Genomic DNA, 8,272 nt, shown 5'->3' on the forward strand with positions numbered 1-8,272 from the left:
AACTCTGCAGCAGTCAGGTATTCTAGAGAAGGGGAGAGGAAGCAGGCCACGAAACAGATTTGCAGCTGCATGCGGTAGAGCTGTGTGGTTGCCCTCTAGCCAGCTGTGTGACCTTGGGCGAGTCACCCTGCCCTTCTGGGACCACATACTACGTGGGTTAGACTGGAGAGACCCACAACCTCTTTATGATACAGGATTTTTACTGGCTTAAAAGGAAAAGCCAGGGTGAGCTGAAGGTTCTTGCACCTGACTGCACTCTCCCAAGGGAAGCTGTATGTTGAGCCCATTCTGATGTGTCCCAGCCCGCGGGACAATCGGGCAGGGTGCCTGAGTGAGAGAGTGGAGGTCTGGAACTGCGCAGCGTCACAACACGGGAGCAACACAGTGTCACAGCTCAAGATGGAATGCAGTCGCTCGTTTATTGAGGGCCAGAGAACATTCTTATATACACAGGGTAGGAAGAGGGGGCGGGAATTGTCGCGGACCTGGCTGAGGACCTGCCTGAATGAGGAAGTCTCAGCGTGAATTGTCTACTCCCGGAACAAGGATACTTGAAGGTCCTTGTATGAAGGTCATGTCAGCCATTTTGGTGTATGTGGCTTCCTACACTGATGGCGTGCAGTGTGATGACAGGGACATAGTGGTGGCACCACATACAGGTGCCTCCTCCAGCTTCTATTTGACCTTGAGTCACCATCAACATACACGCCCAAAGCTAGCCACTCCAGTACTGAGGTGTACCTCATTGGCAAGCTGTGTGACCCTGGGCAGGTTGTCTCACCTCTCTGATCTTCCTTTTTTTTTTTTTTCTTCTCAAATAAGGTCTCATGTGAAGCTTCTACAGTGTTGACTCAGAAAGATAAACGTTGAGTGAGAACATACGTAGCCATGCTGTATGATTTATTACATAGAACCTACACAGACGACTATTTTTTTTACCCACTTATGAAAAATGATGTTGCCTAGAAGGTCAAATTCGACCTCAGCCACACGATGTCCCTAGACCTTCTGGGATGTTCTCGTTTTTCAGTTTCAGGACTTTGTTCAGTTGTATGTGAACACCTGGGACACTTTTTTTTTTTTTGCTATAACTCTATTTTTTCCCTTTTTTTTTGGGGGGGTGAGGGACACTTGGTGCTTATCTCTCTTTATTTATTTATTTATTTTTTTGAGAGGCTTTTGCTATAGGGCGTGTGTGCTTGCCAAAAACACACACACAGAGAGATAGAAAGTGAGAATTCACCCCCCCCCCCAGGGGGGGGGCGCCACCGCCCACACCTACAGGGGGGATGGCCACGCCGCAATCCCTTCTCCTCCATTCTCTTCCCGGAATTTTGGGCTCACACGCACACACGCCTGGCATGAGTTTAAGCCACCGGGTCTAAGACTCAAACCACAGTGGACTACATGGGAGTCCAGTGACATCCATTACGCCAACTGCTGGTCCCCGTTGGTGCTTATCTCAGAGGGTTGATAAAAGAGGTAAATGAACAAAACATCTACCTGAAGATGAAGCTGACTACCTGGACCAGGACATGCTTCATCAATAGCAACCATGCTATTGTGCTATTTCCCCCCCGGAAAGTTTTTATTCTTTCTTTTTTCCTTGAGCAAGAGAGACAGCACCCCAACAAGGACTCGATGCTGAAATTGACCCCCGGCCTCAGCCAGCCCAGTCATGGGCACATAGGTCTGGCATACTCAGGGAGGTCTCCGGACGCAAGCCGGGAGCCTCCCCTCTGTGGGTCTCACAGTTCACCTTTACTGCTGTGTGACTGCCTGGCTCCCACTGCTGCTGCTGTGTCCCCACCTCGCTGCTCATGGGAGTCTGACGTCCAGCTGCAGCTGGCAGGGCCACTCAGGAATGACTGTGCAGGGAGGCCAAGTGTTGGGAACCCAGCCATCCTCGTTTCCCAGACCAGAGGTCCCTCCCCGGGCCCCCTTTCTGTTGGGGACAGAGTGACAGAACCTCCTCCTTTCTCTCATCTGCTCCATTGCTATCTATAGCAGAAAAGCGACCTTCTGGTAGGCACGGATACCCCATCGTCCTGCCACACAGCTACGGCCCCGGAGCCTGTCATCTTCCCATGTCCATGAGTTCCATCTCCCTCCTCCCCGCTCTGCTCAGAGCTGCAGGGACCTGCCTCTGTGGACTGCATTTCCCAGGCTCGCTTGCACTCTGGCTTCCTGGTAGGTTCAGCCAATGGAAGGCACAGGCAGGAGATCAGTGCTCGGGAGGCGGAGAGAACCCAGGGAAACCCTTCAGCCCTCTGGGCTTGAGCTGGCATTTCCTGCAACTGCCTTGCCTCTCTACTTCTAGCCCCTGATAACCCCTCCCTTCCTTTGTCCCTCCAGCGCTAGGGAAGTAGCAGTTTCTTGCGGCTTCTAGTCTCTATTTGCTTCTCACCTGGTTAGGTTTTCAGCTCCTCCATGGACTCTGTAAATAGCCTCTTGTAATTCACTGCTCATCCAGTTTCCCTGATGGCTCCTGACCGCTGCAGGAACCGTGGTCAGACACCTAAATGGATCTGAATGTTCTCACTATGTAGCTTCCAGATGGCCATAACTTTTTTCTCTTTTTTTGAGAATTTTTTGCTATAGGGTGAGTGCACTCGCCAGAAAGAGAGAGACAGAAAGCGAGACATAATTCTCCCACCCCCCTGGGGGGGGTCACACCGCAATGTGCCCAGTGCAAGTTTTAGCCACTGGGTCGGGGACCCAAACTATGATTAAATACATGGGAGCCCAGTGACATAGCTATTACACCAACTGCTGGTCCCCAGATGGCTCTGACTTTACGAAAGACTTTTCATGGGGCTGTCTCTGGGGCAACCACCCCTCGGTATCTTGAGCACTCACGCACATGTGCCCAGTGCAAGTTTAAGCCACTGGGTCGGGACCCAAACTATGATTAAATACATGGGAGCCCAGTGACATAGCTATTACACCAACTGCTGGTCCCCAGATGGCTCTGACTTTACGAAAGACTTTTCATGGGGCTGTCTCTGGGGCAACTTCCATGCTGAATCTGTTCTAGAGGCTGAATGCCCATGGGACTTAGGGTAGACTATTAGAAAATGTGGACATAAGAGGGAGGCATCTTCTGGGGCCTGCAGATGGTGTAGTGGTTACATCAGTGGACTCCCACATGGCTGACCACAGTTCGAATCCCAGACCCAGTGGTTTGAAAATCACACTGGGTACGGGGGCACAAGATACGGGGGGGAGGAGAATGGAGGAGAAGGGACTGCAGTGTGGCCATCCCCCTGGGGGGTGATTTCTCACTATCTCTGTCTCTTTCCAGCAAGTGCACATGCCCTATGGCAAAAAAAATCTCTAAAAAAAAGGGGGGGGGTGCCTTCAACAAGTTCATGGAAAATGTATACTATGAATAAACTATGCATATTTTTCAAAATCGTTCACACCAAAATAAACCTGTACTTTAATTCCATTTATGAACTTTTGGAAGTCCCTTTGTATTTCACCTCTTGAGTCCACACTGGTCTTGCGATTTGCCTGTAGAATATGGTAGAATCAAGCTGATGCTTCAAGAGGACCGGCTTGCTTCTATCACCCCCCCTTGGAAGCCTGCCCGGCTGTGATATGGACAAGCCTGGGCCAGCCTGCTGGAGCATAAGAGAACCTGTGAAGCAGAAAGCAGCCAAACACAGCTGAGGCACTCCCCTCGCCCTCCTGCTCCAGCTAGTCCCCAGGCAAGCTGGCAGCTCACACGTGGGTGAGGCCCAGGTGAGGTCAGCTGAGCCCAGCTTGCATCAGCAGAACTGTTCAGACCACCCACAGACTTGTGAGCAATGATAAACTGTTGTTATTTTAAAGCATTACGTTTGGGGATGACTTGTTACACAGCATTAGCTGATCTACCCCAAATGTAGCTGATGGCAGTTGAGAATTCTCTGAGAGCTTCTGCTCAGCACATTCCATGCCCAGCAGGCCCAGGTTCCCTTGGGGACCCCCAAGGCAATGGTGAGGCAGTCAATGTGGCTGGCCTGACCTCAATGACTGATGGAGGGAACTATGAGTGGATACTGAGTAGTTTCGTCTGGTGGTCAAGGTCAAGATGTGGTGCCAGACATCCTCAGCTCCCGTTGTGATCCTGGGTACCAAAGTGACCTTTCCTATGGTGGGAGCTTTCTGGGGGCAGGGGGGCTGCCTTCTCCGTCCTGCTGCACTTAGTAGGAAAGTAAGGCAGAGGAAGGCTGTACTTGCCTACCCTAGTCCCTTCCCCTTATCTTTCTGGTTATGGGGCCTCGACGTTACCTAGTAGGGATACATCCAAGACTCTCAGTGGGTGCCTAAAACCACAAAATGTACCAAACCCTGTATAGACTATCTTCCTTCCTTCCTTCCTTCCTTCCTTCCTTCCTTCCTTCCTTCCTTCCCTTTCTTTCTTCTTTCTTTCTCTCTCTCTCTCTCTCTCTTTCTTTCTTCCTCCCTTTCAGTTTGCCAGAGGGTGGTGTGTTTGCTAGAGGGAGATGGAGAGGTAAAAAACACCCCTCAATGGGACATGGCCACACCACATTCCCGTCTCCATTCTCCATCCTGTTGGGATTTTGGACAAAGAAACATATGCGTTAGGGCCAGGATCCCAACTACATAGCTGCTATGTGAGATCTCAGTCACCAGCCTATGCAGCCAGCTGCTTTTTCCATCTGACAACTGAGATAGCTACTTAGTGACTCACAGTGTGGATTCACTAGGAAAAAGGAACAGTTTGAGCCCTGAGTGGGACAGAGAAAATGGTGCAAGATTTCACCACGCTACTCAGAATGTGCATGAATGAAAGCCCCATTGCCTAGTTGTTAAGGGAGCCAGAACCCACAGAGCTAACTATGGTTCAAATCCCAGCCCCAGCAGCTTGAAAGCCACGCTGGGCGTGCATGCATGTCCCAGATCCTGGCAGGGTGGAGGGATGGAAAGAAAGGACTGCAGCGCGACCATACCCCGTTGGGGGGTGTTTCTCCTTCTCTTCCCCTCTGGTGCATGCATGTGCCTTCTGACAATTCAAAAAATACATGGTTTATTTCTGAAAGCTTCCATTTAATATTTTCAGAACGTGCTTGACTCTGGGTAACTAAAACCACGGGAACCGCGGTCGACTACGTGGGAATCCAGCGACATAGCCATTACGCTAACTGCTGGTTCCCTCCATTTAATATTTTGAGAACGTGCTTGACTCTGGGTAACTGAAACCACGGAATGTGAAACCGCAGCGAGGGAGGGACCACTGCATCAGCTGTAGCATGTTCACCTTTCCTGATGACAAGGGGGTTAGTCTCAGCAGAAACCACTGGGTGGGATCTGGCCAGGTGAGGGGCATCCGCTTTCTCACCACTCCACTCCCCACCTGCAGTTCTGGCTCACACTGAGGGAGTCCCGAGCTCACACACACGGCCACCCCTGCTCAATCTTCCTCTCGCAGACAGCGGCCCTTTGTGTAGTGATGCCACGCACTAGCACGGTACCTTCCACAGGGGGTCTGTGTGTTCCCTGGGTCTCACCTTAGCCTGCGGGGAGGAACACAGCCCAGAAGAGCCAGAGAGGGGCCCTGTAGGGCCTGAAGCTTGGGGCGGGGGCTTCTCTCCTCAGGGCCAAGAGGCGGCACTCTTACTGGGTTTCAGGGTTCCAGGGCAGACCCGGCTCTGTATGCATGTCAGAATCCCCCCACCTCCTGGTGAGCTCATTCTCCTTTCCAAGGAGTGCCAGGTTATGACAAGTTGGCTCTCTGTCTTTATCCATTCTGTGACAAGATTTTTCTCCAAAGAAACAAAAACTCTAAGTTCAGTCTTGCTGGGGCATCCTGTTTGGAGGGTTTCTTGGCTTCAGAGGACGACATCTCAGCCTCTGGGTTCACCAGCCCTATCCATGTCCCGCATCCGCAGGGTCCCCTCCCTGTTGGAGACCTCCCTGGAGCCTGTGGCTCCCAGCTGTCAGCTTCTGTTCCAGACCCCTGCTGCTCAACCTGTCATCGGGGAAACTCAGGGAGTGTTTCTGGGGCTAACCGTGGGGGGATGGTAACGGTGCAGGTGTGGGAGTCCCTGCCCCAGCCTTCCCCGGGCCATCTGGGCTCTGGCAGAGAGAGCAATGATATATTTAGAGTGGCAGTGACTGCAGGAGCCCAGCTATTACTAATGGGGGCTAAGGACTCTGGTGTGTGTCATCCTCGGAATTAAATTCCACCCGGGGGCTTGTCGGGTCAGAAGGCTCAGGCTGCAGCGCCAGCTACAAGCCGTGATCGGAGCCGAGAGGCTCCTTCCATTGCAGATGCAAAAACAGGCTTGGTGAGGGGCTGGGACTCGATCCAGCATTCTGCCTCCCAGGTGTTCTGTAGGTAGTGGGGACTCCCAAACTACAGCCCCGCCTCGCGGTGTGGGGCTACTAAGAGGCTGTGGCTTCAGAAAGAGCTTCTGGAAACCCTCCGGGGTGCTCATCTTCCAGGTGCTAGGTACTCTGGAGAGAGACAGCAGGGCCTTTCAGCCCACGGTTACAGAGGGAACCTGAGACGGAGCGCGATCCCGGAGCTGCTCAGAGGGGCCAGGAGAGAGCCATGTGATTCAAGTTCGAGACTCAACAGCTTGAGCAACACGCCAGGCCACGTGTGCATGCATGCACAAAATCAGGAAAGAGGGGGGAGACAGAAAAGAGACTGTGGTGTGACCATGTCCCTGTGTGGGGGGGTGTGTTCTCCTCTATCTCTTCCTCTCTGTTTCTCTGTCTCTCTCAGGCGAGCCCTCTGGGGGGAACAAAGTAGCTAATTCCTAGAGATGGTGTGTAAAGCGCTGGAGGAAAGTAAGCTGCCTGTGTGCTGACTTAGGAGTGACGCTACCACCATCGCCCTGTCCTCCAAGAACTGAGGCTCCTTCTAGCTGGACGTGGGTCAGCGGGGCCCAATTCCTCCCAATGGCTCTTGAGATGAAGAGCTCAAAGGTCGCTGGGAAAAGTGGGCAAATTGGCACAGGGACTGAGAGTCACGGGAAGCGAAGGGTAGAGACCTGGAACCTTCCATTTTTGTTGTTGGCCCCAAAGCATCCTGAGTGGATTGAGACCATCACCCCAAAGACAAGGATGTCGTCATGATGGACAGGTGGTCCAAGGGATTTTGAGTATGCTAAGCCAAGGTCTAAGGGTCACAGAGGAAGGCTGGGGTTGGCACGCATGCCTGAGGGTCAATGTGCCCAAGTGAAGCCTGGCAATCTGTTTCTTTCTTTTTCTTTTTAACTTTTTTTTTTTTTTTGAGAGGTTTTTGCTATAGGGCAGATATGCTCGCCAGAAAGACAGAGAGACAGAAAGCGAGAAATCACCCATGCCACAATCCCTTCTCCTCCTTTCTCCTCTCGGGATCTTGGGCATGCACACACATGCGCCCGTTGTGAGTTTAAGCCACCTGGTCTGGGACTCAAACTGCGGTTGACTACATGGGAGTCCAGCAACATAGCCATTATGCCAACTGCCGGTCCGGGCAATCTGTTTCTTTAACATGAGGCACTTAGAAGTAGTTCTTGGAATCTGTCCCTGGCATGCCTTTTAATTTGTCTGTCTAGCCAACTTCTACACACCCTTCAAAACCCAGCTGAGTTTAAAACCCATGGGGTAACAGCATGCAGGATTAAACACACCCTTCCTGTGCTCTGGAGTTGAAGCCGGCTTCTATAGTAGCACTGTCCTGCTGTTCGGCTCACATTCCTGCAGAGCCAGTGCCAGATACCAGCCAAACACCATGCCTACTGCCTGCTCCACCTCACCTCACTCACTGGCCCTCTGCTTCCCTGGGAGGTGTCACCATTCAACAGATGCCACACGTGCTGTCCGAACTCACCACTACCTGGTTCCTGGGTCTGTGCTCTTAACCGCCCTCATTTTCCAGGGGGCCTCCCAGGAGGAAAGAGCTTGGTTTGCACCGTCCTTTGTGTACCCAGCAGCTGGCAGGGTGCCTGTCACCAAGTGATCACTTACGTCCCCGATGAAATGCCCTGATGCACCGAGGCTTCTAAGCTTATAAACCATTTCCCTTATGTTGCTGTGAATAGTCCAGGTCTCTCCTCTCTCCCTCTCTCTCCCTCTCCTGCTCTCTCGCCCTCCCTCTCTTGCTGGATTGTTTTCTTTGGGCCAGTTCCTAGAAGTGGGACGCTGGGCCGGAGGATGTGGCGCTTCATCGCGCCGCCACGTCATCTTCCCCTCCCCGGCCGGCGGCAGAGGGGCGCGCGCTCTGGACACCTCGCGGGCTGGCTTGTCACCTCGACGTGGCTACGCGCCC

The sequence above is a fragment of the Tupaia chinensis genome, unplaced genomic scaffold (assembly GCF_000334495.1).
Source record: "Tupaia chinensis unplaced genomic scaffold, TupChi_1.0 Scaffold000101_1, whole genome shotgun sequence".
In the NCBI taxonomy this organism is placed as follows: domain Eukaryota; kingdom Metazoa; phylum Chordata; class Mammalia; order Scandentia; family Tupaiidae; genus Tupaia; species Tupaia belangeri.